Raw genomic sequence first — 19843 nt, 5'->3', positions numbered from 1 at the left:
AAACTGGGCTTTATTTGATCTGTCTCCTGTCTACAATCTCCTCTTTTTCAATGTAAGTCAAAGGGTAAAATCAATACCCCATTTTTCTTTCAAAATCCCCCTCTTACCAAGTTCAAAATGTTAGCAAGTATGGTACACTGGATCATGGAAGGCAGAAGGAATTGGGGTAGGGACATGGACTTGGAGAACAAAGGACAGGAGGGACCTGGAGAGGTGCACCAAACTGACCCTACAGGGCAGGCATCAGGGTTTGCAGCAGCACAATACACTTGACAGGGCATGTGTGACAGGAGTGTAGCACAATAATCCATAGAAAGCAATAGGGAGGGGACAGGACCATGCACATGGACAACCGAGAACAGAAGGGAAAGAGGCAATGGTAGCTAGCTGACCATAATGGACAGACAGGAGAGAAAGCTGCAGTATAACAGACCATAAAGGGAAGGAGGGACGGATCAAGAGCATTACAATGGAACAGACAAGCAAGGAGGGAGGGAATAGGGGTCTGTACATGGAAACAGAGGGCTGGGGGCAAGGGGGCAGGGCAGGAGCAGCAAGATGACCATGGAGGTCAGGCAGGATGGGCACTAGAAGCAAGACACATCATGGAGAGCAACAGTGAGACTATAATGGCATACACACAGACCATGAAGGGAAGGTGGCAGGGGGTCAGGGGCAGCTAGCTGACCACACAGGGAAGGCGGGAGGGGTTGTGGCACCACAAAAGACCATGCATGGCAAGCGGGAGAGTTAGTGGCAGCACAATTGCTATGATGGGCAAGAAGGAGGGGGCAAGGGCATGCACAAAGGACCATGGAGGATAGAAGGTAGTGTCAGGACCTGGGCACAGACAAGAGAGATCAGGGGAAGAGGCCTCACAACAGACCACATGGGGCAGGCAGGAGGACCAGTTGCAGCACAACAGACCAGAGAGGGCAGAAGAGTGCGGCAGTAAAATGGAGCATGGGGACAGGAGGAAGGGGATAGGGGCATGGAATGTGGACAGGCAGGGTGGAGGTGGCAGGGACAGGTTACAGTCATCTGACAGTGCTAGGCAGGTGGGAGGGGAGTGGTAGCTCAACAGAACACTCAGAGTAGATAGGAGTGATAGGTCCATGGAACATGGTGGGCAAAAAGGATGGAGCAGGGGCATGCACACAGACATCGGAGGGCAGGGGGAAGGAGAATAGGGGCAGCAAGCTAAGCACAGAGGCTAAGCAAGAGGTCAATGATGGGGCATAGAATAGCGGAATGGAGGGCAGGAGGAGTGGATTGGTACATCATGCTAAATGGAGGGCAGAGGCAGCACATCAGACTATGCATGACAGGAGAGAGGAGTCTAGTCCATGGATTCAGACAACAGAGGATAGGGAGGAGGTGGATGGGGCAGCAAGCTAACTGTTCAGAGAAGGGGGGAAGGGCCACACAGGGCTGTAATAAGGGAGCAGGGACATGGACTTAGACAATGGATGGCTAGGAGGATGGAAGACAGGAGCAGCAAGCTTGGGTGGGGAAGCATAATGCCAGGCCCTGCTTCCAACCCCCAACCATCCATTGTGATATGCATCTTACTTAAAGTTGAAAAAATATAGAAATTTGGTGAAAAAAACAAAGATTACAGGTACGGTATAGTTAGACTCAGATTTCACTCATACACAACCAGTGAAATTCCGCAGTTATATTTACCTGATCTAACTATAACTTACGCCCCCGCAATGTACTGCTAATGACCTCAGACATTACATCATTCATGACATGGTCAGTTACATCACTCATGACATCACTCATGACATCTCAAATGCGCTGTGAATGGAATGGAGCTATAATCGCTAGAACTTTGTTTAGGGATAGTGTGTGTATATTAACACCCCTTTTTTTTCTTTTCTTTCGTGTAAGAACCATTATCATATGCAATGTGCCCAAATGAATATGGCCAATAGCCTTTCACTTTAAAGTAGTGTGTAGTCCATTGTTTATGTTGATGTTTGCAATCCTAAGTATGTTTATTATGAATAAGTCACGTTGACGAACATACAGGTATAGTGCTCACGGGGCAAGATATGATGAAATGACATTGTGTGCATTTTAGCTTGTTTTCTTTTCTTTATTGTATCACTTCCTGAATTTTCACATCGTGACCAGGCCAATATGGCCGCCAGCTTTTTGAATTAAAGTAATATGTAGTCCTTTGTTAATGTTGGCAACTTTGGGCATTTGTACAATTAAATAGGATGCTACAATGACGTCTTCTATCGTTATCAAGGTTCGGATGAGCCGAAACACGTGGCTCATGTCCTTTGCAGATTAAACACTTCCAAACTACAACCTGAGTGCTGATTCCTTCCTTGTAAGAGTGAGAGGAGATTAAATACATATATATAAAATTCACTGAAAAAAAACACAAGTTTCAGGGACATTATTGCTAGAAATTAGCATTTAAAAAACCTCAGAAATTCACTGAAAAAAACAGGTTTCATGGACGTCATAGTTAGTTGGACATTTCACTCATACAAAACAGAAATTTGGCCGTTATACTTAGTTGTGCTAACTATACCTCGCGCCCCTGCAATGCACTGCTGATGATGTCACATATTACATCACTCATGACATGGTCAGTGACATCACTCATGACATCTCAAATGACATCACTGATGACATCATCCATGTGATCATCTGATGTACCTCCTCATACCCTAAAATACAGACTACCATTCTCGAAACCATAGACACACCAATACTAGTACAGCTACAATATTCTGTGCACTATGCATGGAGACCTTTAACCAGCTACATACTATTGATACGCTCTTCTAAATACCCAGTTCGTACATATGCAGTCTAGGAACCCTTCTGTCTGTCCCATGCACTTCTCCATTCACCCATCCAGCACTATATACGTATCCTATCACTCCACCAATACCTAAACACTTGTAAATTCAGCACGCACTTTCTTTGCAACACTGAAATTACTCCAGTTATTAGCTGTATACTTAAGGAATGGCATAGTCACTAACACAAGTGCAGGTACAATATTTTGGACACTCTGCATGCACACCTCTAACCACTTACAAACTATTGATACGCTCTTCTAAATACCCAGTAAGTACCTATGCAGTGTTGGAATCATCCTGTCTGTCCCATGCATTTCTCCAATCACCCATCCAGTACTATCCACTTATCCTATTTACTCCACCAATACCTAAGGACTTATAAATTCACTATACACTCTGTTTGTAATACTGTAATTATTCTAGTTACTAGTCATGAACTAATAGAATGGCCTAGCTACTAACACAAGTACAGCTATAATATTGTGTGCACTATCCATGCAGACCTCTAACTAGCTACATACTATTGATACACTCTTCTAAATACCCAGATAGTACTCATGCAGTGTAGGAATCGTCCAGTCTGTCCCATGCACTTATTTATTCACTTATCTGCCACTATCTACTTATCCTATTACTCCTCCAATACGTAAGCACTTATAAATTAAGTGTTCACTCTGTTTACAGCACTGTCATCATTCCAGTTACTAGTGGTATTCTTATAAAATGACCTAGGCACCAACACAAGTACATATAAAATATGCTGTGCATAATCCCTACAAATCTCTAAGCAGATACATACTATTGGTCCACTCCATTAAATACTGAAGTAGTACCCATGCAGCATAGGATACCTCCTGTCAGTATCATGCAATTCTTCAATCACCCTTCCAGCACTAGGTTCTTATTGTATAAGTCTGCCAATACCTACGCACTTATGGGGCAGATTTACAAGCACCCTGCGCCACCAGTACGTCACAACGTAGTAATGGCGCTAGGCACTCCTTCATATTTACAATGTAAATACAACCCCTTCATACACAGAACTTTGCGTTGAAAGGGCGTTCCATAGGTGTTGCTGTGGTTGTTCCCACACAACACTCATAGAACAAGATACATCTTCAGATTTATGAGAAATCGTAAATCTGGAGATGTGTGTGAATGCTGCGCCACCCTAGATTTGGTGTAGCAAGACGCAACAAGGAGAATTGTTTTCATGTCTCCTCATTTTTTCCTCTTTCAATGCATGCTGCATTCCACAGCATACATTGAAAGTGGAAAACACCTTTACTGACTGTTTTTGTTCAGGAAGGTGTCACTACCTGCACAAAAACAATCTCTGCATGACACAGACTTCCTTGCACCATGGTGCAAGGGTGCCTGTGTCATCGCATGCCTGCAGTTTTTGCAGCAGTGCAGAGGGAAGCACAGAGTTACAACATATTTGTGTACATATGTCACATCCCTGTGCTTCGGAAGTGCCACAGTGCAGTGCAGCTAAAGAGCTTGCAGTGTCACGCTGCAGTACTTCCTATAAATCTTCACCTATAAATTCACCATGTACTACTAATGCATTCTTTCAGTGAAATATGCTGTACACAAATATTCAACCAAACCTTCACACATTACCTTGCAATTATAGTTATTTCTTTAACCAGATAAGGTAGTTCCTTTTTCTTTTGTATTTTTTTTCATTTTTTTAAACAATTTTGTATCTTGTTTGGTGTGTTTTAAAACAATGATCAAGAAAAAAGAACAAATAAAACAGGAAACTTTTGGAATTACTTATCATTCCAAAAACAACAACAACAAAAAATTAACAATGATGGTTGCGTTGCGCAGCACAAACTGCATCCACCGACTGCTCACCGAAGCATATACGTTTCTTACACTTCACACGGTGTTGCTCGAGAAAGGCGAATTCTGGCCTAATATCCATTGCAGGTGTTCCTGAGGACGCTACAGACGTACTTGCCACAGCAGGTGAGGGGTTCAAAGCAGCTCGCCTAATTTCCTCACAAGCAAGATTGTAAGGATGTGTGGTCCGGATATGCTTGTACATAGAAGCTGTGCCACAAGAGTATTTTCTTTCACTGCCTCTTGACAGGACTTGTCACAAATGTTGCACGTCACCTTTCTTGCAATTTCTTTCTGCTCTCCAGGTGGAAAAGTGAAGAATTTCATCAAAACAAATTATGACCTCTGTGGATGTGGTGCCTCCTGCAAGAATTCTTCTTTAGAATATACTTCGTCCTGCTGCTGCTGCTATCCAGGTGCCATTTGTTTGATATATTTTTTAAAACACAAAAAAAAAACAAGCAAAAAGGGTTCTTGTAGGAAAAGAGATGTCTCTCTAAAGATGCTCCAACAAGAATGATTAAAATGGGTGGAGTCCTTTAATAGTTACAGTGGGAAATGTTATGAATGAATGAAATCTTTTTTTTGGAGGTCACATGGGATCCGAGCACGCACATGAAGCGACTTCGTGAAAATACATTTAAAAATAATATAATTTTATTATAAGTACAAATATATTATTTTATGAATATCTTAGATAATCTCTTGCCCTAATATGTATATTAAAGACACATGCATATAATTTTAGAACATAACATGTTTTTGCAGGAGTCGTGTACCCAGCGCACCCCAGCGGACTGGTCAAATACCAATTGCGCACATCACGTAATATTAAATGTATATGATGTAAGGTATAACTACTATTACACTTCAAAATAAGCATTTAAAAAAGCTATGAAATTCACTGAAAAAACCATAGGTTTCAAAGACGTTATAGTTAGAAATTAGCATTTAAAAAACCTTTGAAATTCACTGAAAGAAACATAGGTTTCAGAGATGTTATAGTTAGAAATTAGCATTTAAAAAACCTTAGAAATTCACAGAAAAAAACATAGGTTTCAGGGGTGTTATAGTTAGCTGGACATTCCACTCATTAAAAACCATAGAAATTCCTCCGTTATAGTAAGTTCTCCTAACTAGAACTAGCACACCCGCAATGCACTGCTGATGATGTCACATATGACATAATTAATGACATGGTCAGTGACACCACTGATGACATCTCAAATGACATCACTGATGTGACATCATCAGCAGTGCATTGCGGGTGCGCGAGTTATAAGTTGCAGACATTTACTATTCTCTCTCCAAGCTATACCAATTTGAGGTAGGAGTTGGACACTAAGGTCCCGATTACGGCTTTGGCGGTATAGCACCGGGTTCGCCGCACCACCAAAGCTGTGGTCAGAACGCCAACCATATTAGGAGTTCTATCCTGTCTGGCAGGCTTTGTTTTTGACGTTCCCACAGCATTGCCTTGAAAATTAGCACTGCAATGGGAACGCTAAAATAGTTCCTGCATGGCATGGACTGAAAAGTCCATGCCATGCAAGGACTGGTATACATGCACACAGGAGGCACATTTGCCCCCCCTGTGGGCATTCACAGAGTAGGAGGCACCAGGGCCCCCTTTGTTTCCTCTCCCCCACGGATTTCATGGTGATGGAACAGCCATGAAAACCGTGGCAGAGAGGAAACTTGTAATATGTTTGGTGAGACTGCGGCAGTCCAGCCAATCATAGTAGTGACGCCTGATGGCTACAACATCCCTCGGGACTGGCAGTTCCCTGACGGCTGAGGTGTGGCTGTGGCGGTCCCACCGTCCATATCATAATAGAGCGGTTGGGAGACTACCGCGCCCCTGCGAGTCTGGTGATCCGTGGTCCGCCAGACTCATAATCGGGGCCCAAAGGGGTAGCATTTACAATTCCTACTCCAAACTATATACATTTAAGGAAGGTGTTGGACACTAAAAGTATGACATTTACTAATCGCACTCCAAACTAAACAGATTACAGGAAGGTGTTGGACACTAAAGGGGTGACATTTACTATTTTTATTCCAATCTACACCAATTTCAGGAAGGTGTTGGACACTAAAGGGATGACGTTTGCTATTTTCACTCCAACCTATTCCTATTTAACACCTTCAATGCTAAGGCAATTCCCGCTGGGTGCTGGACTTATGGATTTCCCAATGTTCATGACAAGGTCAGCTCGTCATTAGCACACATCCAGTGTACTGCATGACGAGCTGACCTTGTCATAAGCATGGAACAGGTTAAGGAAGATTTTGGACACTTTAATGGGTGATAAGAAGGTGTTAGACACTAAAGGGGTCACATGCAATATTACCCCTACAACCTAAACCAATTTAATAAATGTGTTGGACATTACAGTGGTGACATTTACCATTCCCACTCCAGTCTATACCAATTGGAGGAAGGTGTTGGAGACTACAAGTGTTACAATTAGTATTCACACTCCAATCTATGCCAATTGGAGGAAGGTGTTGTACATCAAAGGGGTGACCTTTACTATTCTCAGTCCAATCTATAACAATTTGAGGAAGGCGCTGGACACTAAACATGTGTTGATTACTGTTCTCACTTCAAACAATACCGATTTGTAGTAAAGAAGTGGAATTTACTATTTCCACCACAATCCCAAAAAAGTAATGCAAGATGCTAAAAATCTAAAATTTAATATACACATCAAAATGTTAAAACTATATAATAAGCCAAAATTCACTTATAAAAAGACTAACCAAATATACAAACCTATATATTCATATTCAAGCAGTACATTATTAATGATTTTGTTGACACTATTAAATAATAAAGTAATACATTCATTCCAATATTTTTTTTAAAAGTGTATACATTTAACTAACAAAATGTCATACATTTGAGGGGGGTAATCTCAGTAACCACAGCACCAATCACAACACCCAATACAGCGTTGGAAAGGGCAGTTGCAGCAGAAGGACATGGGCTATGCAGACGGCCACCATATTTTTTTTGTTTTTTTTGTTTTTGCAGAGTTTTATATAGCGTGAACTTGACCCGAACTGAATCAGGTATCAGAGCTCTTTACATAGCACCAGTTACGTTACATGAGGACACACATTCATTTTTGTTAGGCACGGGGAGATTAAGTGATTTGCCAGAATCACATGATGTTTGGCATTGTTACCAAGTCTCGAACCCAGATCCCCAGGTCCGAGGTCGAGCGCCTTAGCCGTTAGGCCAACTCCTCTATACATTTAAAAGGTAAAAGAACCGTGCCAGCAAAGTAGTCCCTTGTGGGCGTGTCTGGGTTGTGCTGTGGGCGTGGGCTGGGGGCGTGACTAACTCTGGGGGCGCATGGTACAGCCATCACATCGTGGGCTGTGGGCGTGTGCTGGGGGCGTGACAAACACTGGGGGCGTGTGTCTGCCCTTCATGCCATGTGAGCCGTACATACAATTGCCAATTACGTTGCTGCGCAGCATCAAGCGGCACGCTGGGGGCGTGAGAAACGCTGGGGGCGTGTGCCCGGCCTTCATGCCATGTGACGCAATTACGCCGCATCAAGGGGCACGCTGGGGGTGTGAGAAATGCGGGGGGCGTGTGCTAAGTTCCGCCCTTCATGCCATGTTGGTCGTACATTAATAAGAAGATCGTCTGCTGTGGCCGTGTGCTGGGGGCGTGACAAATGCGTTCACCTGGAGGCCTGGTAAGTAACGTTACTGCAGCCTCTCCTGCGCGCTGTTACTGAACTCTCTCACTCAACAAAATTACACGCGCCTGCTACCATCAACCAGGGCTCTAGCGGCGCGGATCTGTACACTAATTACATGTGCCTGATAACATCAACCAGGGCTCCTGCTGGGCCTCAAGCGGGGGAACACGCACCTGCTAACATCAAACAGGCCTGCATCTGGGCCTCAAGCGGGGGAACATGCAAATGAGCGTGTCTGTGGGAACAATTACTGCAGCCTCTCCTAATCGCTGTCACTCAACTCTCTCATAAAAACGGATTTACCCGCGGCTGATAACTCTCTCATTCAACGACATTACACGCGCCTGCTAACATAAACCAGGGCTGCAGCTGGGCCAAAAAATGTTGTCTACCGCGAGATTTTAAAATAAATTGCCCTTGCCAAATACACACATTACACACATTCTATTTCATACCCGGACAACGTCGAGACGAGCTGCTAGTATATATATATTTATAGAAATCATTCCTCATTAATACTTATAAAACTTATTGTTGCAAACTAAACTTATACATTTTACAACCCTAATTTATATATAATTTATAAAAAGACATTCAATTTACTTTAAAATGTCCACTTTTGCAGAATCCCTCCACCCTCATCCCCTAAAATCTCAATAGCCCAATCCTAAAAATAAAAATCCAATATCCAATATCCAATACATTAAAATAACTAAATACAGAAATTTCAACAATTGTTTAACTACTAAATTATCCTAATACAAAACTAATTAAAAAATTATAACCATAGAATTAAACACACTACGTTAAATTACATCCAAAACAATATGAAAGGTATTACATATTATATTTTCTAAATCAATATTTTTGGCAAGGATATTAAAAACAACAGTTAAAAGGAAATTTGTATCTTTCATTTTCCTGTCAACAATCTTTTTGACATCTCGATATTCTTGACGTTATATTTTTGTATCATCATTTTTTTCCCGATACTTTGTCCAAAAACTAACCCATGCGAGTGGCTATGAATGTATTTGTGTAATTTAGCTAGACTGAGAGTTCTTGTAACAGACACGCTCTATATTAAGCATGGGCGTAAAATCAGTTCCGTTCGCGGAATTTGCGGATTTTCAGCAATTTAGCAGTCCGTGAATCTCGCGAAATTGCAGAAAAATCCGTGTTTGGGACGGATTTTCAAAAACTGAAGTACATGAAGCTCTTACAGGGTGACAGCAGGTGCCCAAGTTGAAGCTAATTTCTTTGTAACCATTTACAAAATGGTTACAAAGAAATTAACTTCAACTCGGGCACCTGCTGTAACCCTGTAAGTGCTTCCTGAGCGGCGCCTCCAGAGTTGTTGCCTACTTGCAACTTTTCTTTGACCCTGCTCTGACCCTCGAAGCAGGGTCAGAGAATAGTTACAGGTATGGCACAATGCTCAAGGCTGTCACAAAAATTAAACCACAACAGGAAGCACTTACCGATAAGGAAGCAGGTGCCGGACTAGAAGCTCAAATTCAGTAACACATTAACCAGCCCCCGGTTGAGGCTGGGCAAGTGTGCTTTCTCCCCATAATCTACAGTGGTGAACCAGAGGGTGCTGTGATGAACCAGAAGGTGCAGTTGTGAACCAGAGGGTGCTGTGATGAACCAGAGGGTGGCAATGGTGAACCAGAGGGTGGCAGTGATGAACCAGAGGGTGACAGAAGCGATGAACCAGAGGGTGGCAGTGGTAATCCAGAGGGTGGCAGTGATGAACCAGAGGATGGCAGTGGTGAACCAGAGGGTGGCAGTGGTGAACCAGAGGGTGCTGTGATGAACCAGAGGGTGGCAGTGAGAATCCAGAGGGTGGCAGTGATGAACCAGAGGGTGACAGCAGCGATGAACCAGAGGGTGGCAGTGGTCATCCAGAGGGTGGCAGTGATGAACCAGAGGATGGCAATGGTGAACCAGAGGGTGGCAGTGGTGAACCAGAGGGTGGCAGTGGTGAACCAGAGGGTGCTGTGATGAACCAGAGGGTGGCAGTGATGAACCAGAGGGTGACAGTGATGAACCGGAGGGTAGCAGTGATGAACCAGAGGATGGCAGTGGTGAACCAGAGGGTGGCAGTGGTGAACCAGAGGGTGCTGTGATGAACCAGAGGGTGGCAGTGAGAATCCAGAGGGTGGCAGTGATGAACCAGAGGGTGACAGCAGCGATGAACCAGAGGGTGGCAGTGGTAATCCAGAGGGTGGCAGTGATGAACCAGAGGATGGCAATGGTGAACCAGAGGGTGGCAGTGGTGAACCAGAGGGTGGCAGTGGTGAACCAGAGGGTGCTGTGATGAACCAGAGGGTGGCAGTGATGAACCAGAGGGTGACAGTGATGAACCGGAGGGTAGCAGTGGTGAACCAGAGGGTGGCAGTGGTGTACCAGAGGGGGGCAGTGGTGAACCAGAGGGTGGCAGTGATGAACCAGAGGGTGACAGTGGTGAACCAGAGGGTGGCAGTGATGAACCAGAGGGTGGCAGTGATGAACCAGAGTGTGGCAGTGGTGACCCAGAGGGTTCTGTGATGAACCAGAGGGTGGCAGTGATGAACCAGAGGGAGACAGTGATGAACCAGAGGGTGGCAGTGGTGTAGCAGAGGGTGGCAGTGATGAACCAGAGGATGACAGTGATGAACCAGAGGGTGGCAGTGGTGAACCAGAAGGTGGCAGTGATGAACCAGAGGGTGGCAGTGGTGAACCAGAGGGTGGCAGTGATGAACCAGAGGATGACAGTGATGAACCAGAGGGTGGCAGTGATGAACCAGAGGGTAGCAGTGGTGAACCAGAGGGTGCTGTGATGAACCAGAGGGTGGCAGTAATGAACCAGAGGGTGACAGTGATGAACCAGAGGGTGGCAGTGGTGAACCAGAGGGTGCTGTGATGAACCAGAGGGTGGCAGTGATGAACCAGAGGGTGACATTGATGAACCAGAGGGTGACAGTGGTGAACCAGAGGGTGGCAGTGGTGAACCAGAGGGTGGCAGTGATGAACCAGAAGGTGGCAGTGATGAACCAGAGGGTGGCAGTGGTGAACCAGAGGGTGGCAGTGGTGAACCAGAGGGTGGCAGTGATGAACCAGAGGATGACAGTGATGAACCAGAGGGTGGCAGTGATGAACCAGAGGGTAGCAGTGGTGAACCAGAGGGTGCTGTGATGAACCAGAGGGTGGCAGTAATGAACCAGAGGGTGAAAGTGATGAACCAGAGGGTGGCAGTGGTGAACCAGAGGGTGCTGTCATGAACCAGAGGGTGGCAGTGATGAACCAGAGGGTGACAGTGATAAACCAGAGGGTGACAGTGGTGAACCAGAGGGTGGCAGTGGTGAACCAGAGGGTGGCAGTGATGAACCAGAGGGTGGCAGTGATGAACCAGAGTGTGGCTGTGATGAACCAGAGGGTGGCGCTGCTAAACTGCCCGGGATCCCTGTGGGTGTGAGCCCCTGCGCTGCTGAGCTGCCATGGGGTTGTGAGCCACGTGCTACTGAACTGCCCCAGGGCCCAGTGGGTGTGATCCTCCATGCTGCTGAACTGCCCCTGGACCCTCTCAGTGTGAAAATCATTCGTGCTCAATTGCCTGGGAGCCCTCTGGGTGTGAGCACACATTGTGCTAAGTGTCCCCCTGCCCTCAGTACATATATACCCGTACCGCACAGCACCATTATGCTCTTGCACCAGGAAGTCTGGTGCCTGGATGCTCCTGATCTGTGTAGGTGGAACCACCGTCTGGTGCAGTCAAAATGTAAAGTCATAACTTGCTACACAGCACCAATAAACACGTGTCCCCCCCTGGCACCGGTATGCACATGTACCAGGCGTGGAGCACCCGCATGCCACTGCACCCTACTGCCCCGCGCCAGCATATGCCTGTACGGGGAGGTTTAGTATGAGATGGGACATTGTCCAGCAGCAGCAGCTGCATGCGCCTGAACCTACTGAGCAGGATCAGAATGACTTTGTACCAACACGTGCAGCAGAGCTATCTTGGACATCTGAAGGATTCTGGGGTCCTGTGCCAAATATATTTTTACATCCATGAGTTTCCCGAGCACCATCCCCGTGTAGCTCCTGTGACCAGGAGACTGCTTTTTCCTCATGTGCTGCTCTGCTCGGTCTCTGATCCTTTATAAACAAGATGCATGTGAACTCGCATAGAAGCCCCACCCGTTTGGCCCCATCCACCACACACTAGCGGTATGAAACGTCTTCCCGCCCGTCCCCACTATAATGGCCAGCTCACTCAAGGGACCTCTGTGCCTTTTGGCGTGCTGGCAAAGTTACAGGCACACGTGGTAACATATTTGTGCAAGTGGCACAAAAATTCGCGAGTTCGCAGGAAAAATTTGCGAACTCACACACTTTTTTTGCAATTTCGCACGAATTCGCGGACCGCGAATTCGCAAATTTCGCCCATACTTACTCTATATTAGTGTACACATAGCCAAACTGTGCATGTGGAATACAGGGTAGTTATGCCTTCTTACTCAAGCATTCATTTGCTTTCATTCAAACACAGCCAACAAGAGAGTATACATGCAAACAACTTCTGTTGTCTTCTTTAGTGGCATGGGTGTACTGGGACAGCACTGTGGATAGACTACTGTGATTTCATTTAGCATATGCTGCCAGATAACCAACTTATGCATAAACTATATTATTATACTAAGAGCCCCTACTTCAAAGCTTAAATGTATGTTCTGTAGGGAAAGATCTAGGATCTGAAGCCATCTAATGGCATTAGCCTTGTTAGCCGCTCCATCATTATTGAAAGATGCAGCTTCCCTTCAAAATGTATAAATAAATATGTTGCAGCAAGATAATAGCAAACACAACAGTGATGGACAGAATGTGGATCAATGTCACACATTCACCCCAGTCCAAAGATCTGGGCCCAAATCCATCGTTTTTCCACTCCACACCACCCTGGGTTAGACAATGGCGATATGCAAATCAGCGCTGACCCTGTGCCCCATGGGAACAGTCCAGTCCGAACTACAAAAGCCATGTCCTTCCCAGAACGGAAACAAGCATCCGAGGACCGGCCCGGTTTCGAGGTAACACCTCTCATCAGCCCGGCTAGCTTGATTCCAGTGGTGTGGAGTGCCTGGGACTCACGTCTGAGCATCCCCAGTACACTTAGAGCGGTAATTGCAAACACAACAGTGATGGACAGAATGTGGATCAATGTCACACATTCACCCCAGTCCAAAGATCTGGGCCCAAATCCATCGTTTTTCCACTCCACACCACCCTGGGTTAGACAATGGCGATATGCAATCAGCGCTGACCCTGTGCCCCATGGGAACAGTCCAGTCCGGACTACAAAAGCCATGTCCTTCCCAAAACGGAAACAAGCATCCGAGGACCGGCCCAGTTTCGAGGTAACACCTCTCATCAGCCCGGCTAGCTTGATTCCAGTGGTGTGGAGTGCCTGGGACTCACGTCTGAGCATCCCCAGTACACTTAGAGCGGTAATTGCAAACACAACAGTGATGGACAGAATGTGGATCAATGTCACACATTCACCCCAGTCCAAAGATCTGGGCCCAAATCCATCGTTTTTCCACTCCACACCACCCTGGGTTAGACAATGGCGATATGCAAATCAGCGCTGACCCTGTGCCCCATGGGAACAGTCCAGTCCGAACTACAAAAGCCATGTCCTTCCCAGAACGGAAACAAGCATCCGAGGACCGGCCCGGTTTCGAGGTAACACCTCTCATCAGCCCGGCTAGCTTGATTCCAGTGGTGTGGAGTGCCTGGGACTCACGTCTGAGCATCCCCAGTACACTTAGAGCGGTAATTGCAAACACAACAGTGATGGACAGAATGTGGATCAATGTCACACATTCACCCCAGTCCAAAGATCTGGGCCCAAATCCATCGTTTTTCCACTCCACACCACCCTGGGTTAGACAATGGCGATATGCAATCAGCGCTGACCCTGTGCCCCATGGGAACAGTCCAGTCCGAACTACAAAAGCCATGTCCTTCCCAAAACGGAAACAAGCATCCGAGGACCGGCCCGGTTTCGAGGTAACACCTCTCATCAGCCCGGCTAGCTTGATTCCAGTGGTGTGGAGTGCCTGGGACTCACGTCTGAGCATCCCCAGTACACTTAGAGCGGTAATTGCAAACACAACAGTGATGGACAGAATGTGGATCAATGTCACACATTCACCCCAGTCCAAAGATCTGGGCCCAAATCCATCGTTTTTCCACTCCACACCACCCTGGGTAAGACAATGGCGATATGCAAATCAGCGCTGACCCTGTGCCCCATGGGAACAGTCCAGTCCGAACTACAAAAGCCATGTCCTTCCCAGAACGGAAACAAGCATCCGAGGACCGGCCCGGTTTCGAGGTAACACCTCTCATCAGCCCGGCTAGCTTGATTCCAGTGGTGTGGAGTGCCTGGGACTCACGTCTGAGCATCCCCAGTACACTTAGAGCGGTAATTGCAAACACAACAGTGATGGACAGAATGTGGATCAATGTCACACATTCACCCCAGTCCAAAGATCTGGGCCCAAATCCATCGTTTTTCAACTCCACACCACCCTGGGTTAGACAATGGCGATATGCAAATCAGCGCTGACCCTGTGCCCCATGGGAACAGTCCAGTCCGAACTACAAAAGCCATGTCCTTCCCAGAACGGAAACAAGCATCCGAGGACCGGCCCGGTTTCGAGGTAACACCTCTCATCAGCCCGGCTAGCTTGATTCCAGTGGTGTGGAGTGCCTGGGACTCACGTCTGAGCATCCCCAGTACACTTAGAGCGGTAATTGCAAGCACAACAGTGATGGACAGAATGTGGATCAATGTCACACATTCACCCCAGTCCAAAGATCTGGGCCCAAATCCATTGTTTTTCCACTCCACACCACCCTGGGTTAGACAATGGCGATATGCAAATCAGCGCTGACCCTGTGCCCCATGGGAACAGTCCAGTCCAAACTACAAAAGCCATGTCCTTCCCAGAACGGAAACAAGCATCCGAGGACCGGCCCGGTTTCGAGGTAACACCTCTCATCAGCCCGGCTAGCTTGATTCCAGTGGTGTGGAGTGCCTGGGACTCACGTCTGAGCATCCCCAGTACACTTAGAGCGGTAATTGCAAACACAACAGTGATGGACAGAATGTGGATCAATGTCACACATTCACCCCAGTCCAAAGATCTGGGCCCAAATCCATCGTTTTTCCACTCCACACCACCCTGGGTTAGACAATGGCGATATGCAAATCAGCGCTGACCCTGTGCCCCATGGGAACAGTCCAGTCCGAACTACAAAAGCCATGTCCTTCCCAGAACGGAAACAAGCATCCGAGGACCGGCCCGGTTTCGAGGTAACACCTCTCATCAGCCCGGCTAGCTTGATTCCAGTGGTGTGGAGTGCCTGGGACTCACGTCTGAGCATCCCCAGTACACTTAGAGCGGTAATTACAAACACAACAGTGATGGACAGAATGTGGATCAATGTCACACATTCACCCCAGTCCAAAGATCTGGGCCCAAATCCATCGTTTTTCCACTCCACACCACCCTGGGTTAGACAATGGCGATATGCAAATCGGATGCTTGTTTCCGTTCTGGGAAGGACATGGCTTTCGTAGTTCGGACTGGACTGTTCCCATGGGGCACAGGGTCAGCGCTGATTTGCATATCGCCATTGTCTAACCCAGGGTGGTGTGGAGTGGAAAAACAATGGATTTGGGCCCAGATCTTTGGACTGGGGTGAATGTGTGACATTGATCCACATTCTGTCCATCACTGTTGTGTTTGCAATTACCGCAGCAAGATAATAGGGCACTCTGAATGTGTTGGAGAAAAATATACCATTTGCCCCCCTGCTTGTGTGCCTATGATTCATAGAACATCGTTTCTCTCAATCATTTCCAAAATATGTCTAAGCAAACAAAGAAGAACACATCTCAGAGGAGAGGTGTGTACTTCAATGTTACGGCTTTAGTATTTTTAGCATGAGGTATTTTAGCATTTGAGCACTTTATTTCACTTTTTAAAACAGTCCATGTTTTATCTCATTATTTCTCCATGCATGCCTTGTTTGTATGACTCTCTTTATAATGTGATATACAATCTGCATTTCTACACATGTTTCTAGGCATCATCCACTTGAAGTGATCCTAGAATTTAGGTATTTTACAGATGATGGCTCATATGCCAGGTAAACAAGAGATTGTTGGCCATGTTAAAAAGGATTGTTTCCAGCGGTAGTATCAACTGATGTCAACTATACACTCGCAATACCGCTATCAAAATGTATTTTTGAATGTGTCCCTTAACATGGATATTTACATTTTAAAATGCATCCTGCTTTACAGTTTTAAAAATATTTTTTTAATCTTTAAAAGCTTTCCAAAACTTAAGCTTGCTACTTGCAAAGTTGTTTTTTACCTTTCTTTGTTTTGAATAAAAGAATAGCTTCAGTGACCCTCTGCAACAGCAAGATATCTTCCTCCACCATCATGAGCACTTCAGGGCAATAAGTAGACCATTGCTTTGGAAAGCAGTCCCCCATTCCCTGTTCTGAGCTTCCTGCTCCCAATAGCAAAGTTTTGAGCTCCCAGCTCTTTACCCTGAGAACTGTTTTGTCACCTGGCCCTGCCTTTAGCTGCACTTCACCCCCTACTCCTAGTACTTTGGAGAACTGACCGTGTTTTGCCTTGCTTCTCATGATCTTGCTAGCTTGTCTTGACTGACAACTCCACTTTCTGTGCTTGCCTCACCAGAGCAGTTTGACTCAAGTGCCCAGCTAGCTTATTCCCCTGTTATTGGTTGGTCTGTGTCCTGTGATGCATATTAGGATCCTTAAGGAGTAAGAGGGGAGGCATGCCATTGTAATGTGTAAGGGCATTAACATTAACTACACATATACAATGTTTAACATGTCCTTCCCATGTCATCTCAAGAACTCCTGATGTGAAAAACATATATACTCAAGATAAGGAGTGTTGATCAGAGCAAACGGTTTGCTAAACCAATAGAAAACACAAACGGTTTGGTGTATGGCAGATATATACATTTGTAACATGCCTTGGCTTAAGAGTAAATAGTCTCTTTACTAATATGGATGACCTGGACCTCAATACATTGCATTGGTCTACACTAAATTTTTACTGAATCCCAAAAATAAAATATGTTCTTATAAAATTTTATGAGTGGGGGTTGAATTGCAAATGTGTATGATATCTTATGTATCTATAGTTGAAATAATGTTTTTACATACATACAGCAAGCACATACGAACTCGAATTGACCTTCGGCATTGGGAGTGCTTTCAGCAATGTCAATGGTATTTACACATATCACTGTCTCTGAATGAAAAGTTACTGGAGGGGAGTTGATAGTGGTTCATCACTTGGTTCTCCTCCAATACTTGCAGTTTCTTGACTTCGAGCTGCAACTCGTTCCTTTGTTTGCAAATTTCCTCAACACTCCTGTTACTCACACCATCCGCAATTATATGTGCCAAGTTGTGTCTTATGGTAGCCTCGGACACAGTTACTAATGACTTTCCACAAAAAGTTTTTTATTTTCAGCAACACATTCTTCTATCAAAATGCCAAACAACTAATTGCTAAACTTTCTGTTATGCTCCCTACTTTCTCATCCTATGGATTCTGGCTAGCCATGATGCAGTAATGTAGTGGATGCCAGTGGATACTCCCTTTTAACTCTCGCAGTGCTTCTTTCATTTGGCAGTCTACCCTCTTCCAGACTCTTTTCTAGAATTGATGATGTCACTAATGTGAAACACAGCAAAATTAGTAATTTGCGATTAAAACTCATTACTGAATATCCAATTGGTATTCTTAAATAGCGAACACTATTTAAGACACTGGACTCATGGTCCTCTATCTCGCCATTCCTTCATAGTGAATCGGTACTAGTTGCTGTTTAGGAATAGGAAAATGTATTTTTTGCTCTTCCGGCCCCGTATCCCTTACCCTCTCCGACCTGAATCTTTTCCCATCTACTCACTGAAGTGGGTAATTGCTGTATTTGTGTCTTCCAGAAGCAGTTAAAAATCGACCTCATGGATAGGGAGACCTGGTGGAGAGCGATTTGCTTTCTTTGTAGCACACTGAATTAAATAAAAGTAAATTCAATGAAAAAGCCTAGTGAGTCAGTGAACAGTTGTTGTTTATTGTACTTCTTCAACAAGATTACTATTTAAATCCAGTGGTCGAAGTGGGCGGGATCGGCAGGGCACGGCATTCCCCTACATCTTTCATTTAACCGAGTCCGTTCCTCTACATTTTTTTGTTAAAAACGCGTCCCAGGCCCAGAAATAGCCACGGCCTATAAGGCTTGCCGTTTGTGGCAGGTCGGGGAGGCATGACTGGCAGAGAAGGAAGAGGACTCTGTTTCTTCCTTCCAGCCCAGAAGGCGTGCAGCGCCCATTGCCCCCACCCCCTGGCTCCCCCTCGTGTGTGTCAGCCTGGCTGAGACAGCTTCCCGAGCAGACACAGCCACACCCGAGTACTTCCCAAAAGACCATTTACTTGCTAACACTGCTTTGTTGCTTTTCATCTTTTCTTAGAGCCCCTGCGTCTCTGAAATTTTTTGTAGCCCCTACCCACTCCTTAAAATGTGGCTCTAGTTGCACCTCTGCTGCCCAGAGAAGGCAAAAATAAAGATGTAATGATAACGCCGGTGATTAATGTTCTTCCTAAAGAGAGAAGCAGTGTCACTTCTGCTCTGCCGCTGGCAGCTGCCCACCGCCCCAGCAGCTGCCCCCACCCACTTTCTTACTCTTGCTCCTACTCACTTATTGAAACTATTCCATTACAAATGCTTGTTTGAGATAGTATTCCGATGTCAAACTTTAAATAAACCGATAGCGTATTTGGCTATACCAGACTTTTTGTTATGTAGAACTGTAATTAATCTGTGTCTTTTTTCCCAATCTCAGTGGTATTAATTAATCAACCTTGGAGGGATGAAAAGCTGTGCTGACCACAGTGGCACTGGAATCAATGGGTTTCAATTGCTTTACAGATTTCCTCAATAAAATCATTACCTCACTCGGCTAATGTTTGTATGTGGCCAGATGCATCAGATAGTAAGATATCTCAGTGGATTAAGGGACTTGCTGCAGTGATCCATGTGTAATCAAAGTCACTGCTTTCTTTCAAACTAATGGTATAGCCTATTTTGTGCACTTTTTACAATTAACTTTTCACACGTTCCGGTGTCCAGCTTTTCTTGATCTCTTCCTACTTTTTTCTAAATTCGATTGGATAAAGGAAATGCTGAAGAGATTTGCTTGATACAAGCCTTTCCGGAGTTGGAATTAGTTAATAAATATCTGAAACTTTTTTGTATTATCTTATTAACAGCCTTGAAGAAGTCGTCATACGACGAAGCACGTGTCAGCTGTGTCACTGCT

This window comes from Lissotriton helveticus, chromosome 12 (assembly GCF_964261635.1).
Source record: "Lissotriton helveticus chromosome 12, aLisHel1.1, whole genome shotgun sequence".
Taxonomy (NCBI): Eukaryota; Metazoa; Chordata; class Amphibia; order Caudata; family Salamandridae; genus Lissotriton; species Lissotriton helveticus.
This window is presented reverse-complemented; position numbering follows the sequence as displayed.